Here is a 2325-nt window from a genome sequence, read left to right as displayed (position 1 = left end):
TATGGTCTGTTGTTCCTCTAGGCCCCATCATCTGATTTCAGTTTTATATATTTCTTTTAGGTCTGAATTAGGGGGATCAGAGACTTCTCTGGGGCTGATTGAACAATGGAATGCAGATTTGCATACAAATTTTGGGAATCTGGAATAGTAGGCTATCTGGAAACACTCTCGCAGAATCACTATATGCTGTAAGGGACAAGAACAAGAACAACTCCCTCAAATTCCCCCCTCCCCCCCTCCCCCACGGGGTTTATCTTGGAGTCGCACAGATATCACATCTTTGCAGTGGGCCCAAATCAATAAAATACAACGCAAAACCGAAGTTGGGTGACCACCAATATCCAGACTGGCCAAACCAGCATTCATGTGAGCTTGCAGTCATTCATTTAGAAGCAAACTCCAAGCTCGGTGCAGTAGAGATTGTATATTTTCATGCCAAATCTTTAAAAATACCCGACGATGCAGTGGAGATGATCTGGAGGCTAGGTTCTCCATCTCCAGCAGTCTGTGAAAAGCATTTCTCCTCATCCAATATGAAGGAGCATCTGAGGAGCGCCATTGAAGGAGGATCAACTTTTTCCCAATCTGACAGGCCTTTTGAAGGAACAGGCGATGCTCCATCCCCCTAATTACAGAAGAGGATATATAGCCGAACAAAAGAGCTGATGGAGAGACTGGAACCTGAATCCCAGCAAATCTTCCAAGTATTTTATGATGCGGGCCCAAAAGATGCGAATGCGAAGGCAGCCCCAAAAAGTATGCGAAAGAGTACAGTTAGGAGCCATACATTTCTTACACTGATCTGTGAGCTTTAACTTGGCCTTAAACAAGATATGTGGGGATAGGTATGCTCTCCACAAGAATTTGTATTGCATCTCTCATAAGTACATATTGCTGGAGACCTGTGGAATCAATTTAAAGCTACTTTGAAGCAGCCCTGGAGACACCACAAACACCACATCCCGATTCCATCTCTCCGCCAGCTGCTCACATGAATCACAGACAGTCTGGCTCTTTAGCCCCCTATATACCCCTCCCAGTGTCACTTTTGTGGATTTCTCCAACTGCAGCATTTTATTCACTGCCTCAAAGACCGTTGGCACCCTATTGTTTATCGGTAAGGAGTGCACATAGTGTTGCAACTGTAGGTAGGGGAAAGTCTGATTGGGTTGAAGCTTATAAATATCATTAAGTTGGGATAATGAAAGAAGCATCCCTTCCCCATCCAGTAATTGCCCCAATTGTGTGGTGTCCTGAGATGCCCAATTGCGGAAAGCCCTGGTATGGGAGCCCGGCAAAAATTGCGCATTCCCCTGTAAGGGAAGTAAGTATGCACATTGGGAGGGGATACCCAAGATTTTGCACAGCCTTTTCCAAGCTACCCGAATGGGCTCCAGTAAGATATGTTGCCGCAGAGTTTCTGGAAGGTGGGAGGACTGCGCCTGCAGAATAAGTCTAAAGGCGTTACCAGGGTTCGGTCAGCATGTATATGTGTGTAAGTAGAAGAGCCCAACAACCAACCCCATGCAATACGAAGGTTACTGGCCAAATTATAAAGGGCGAAGTTGGGGACTCCCATACCACCCCTTCCCCATCTCTCTCGAAGTCGCCCCAAGGTGATGCACGGTTGTTTGCCCCACCATAAAAATTTGCGGAGAAGCGTGTCCAATACCCCTATATCCTTCCGTTTGAGAAGGAGTGGCAGGTTTTGAAGCATATACAGCCATTTTGGGAACAAAATCATTTTAAACATATTGATTCGGCCTCCCAAAGAAAGCGCTAGGTCCTTCCATGCCTGAAGCCTTTCCCTTGTATGCACCAATAAGGGAGATATATTGAGGGCATATAAAACCTCCAAATTTGTAGATATCAAGATCCCCAGATATCGAATATGTTTGGTCGCCCAGCAAAGGGGAAAAGTCCCCTGCCACTGGTACTGAGCTGTAGGGGGGAAACTAACAGCCTTTGATTTAGCCCAGTTAATCTTGAGGCCGGAAAAAATCCCAAAAGTTTGGAAAAGCTGCAAGGAGGGAGGGAGCAAGTGCTCTGGGGCGGTGAGAAATAGTAAGATATCATCCGCCAAGGTGGCATACTTAAAAACCGCATCCTGAAGCCGTATACCTCTAATTTCCGGAGCAGCCTGGATACTGTGCAGCAAGGGTTCCAGAGTCAGAAGAAATAATAGGGGGGACAAAGAGAAGAACTGCATTTTAAGCTGGCCTGCAAGCTGTACCCGCACGCCCACCTTTTTTTTTCTTCTAAATTTAGCAACTCCGGGGATGATGGTTGGAGGGGCTGTGGACAAGTAGGATTGTATCTTCATAT

The sequence above is a fragment of the Rhinatrema bivittatum genome, chromosome 6, assembly GCF_901001135.1.
Source record: "Rhinatrema bivittatum chromosome 6, aRhiBiv1.1, whole genome shotgun sequence".
Taxonomy (NCBI): domain Eukaryota; kingdom Metazoa; phylum Chordata; class Amphibia; order Gymnophiona; family Rhinatrematidae; genus Rhinatrema; species Rhinatrema bivittatum.
Note: the sequence above shows the minus strand (reverse complement) of the source record.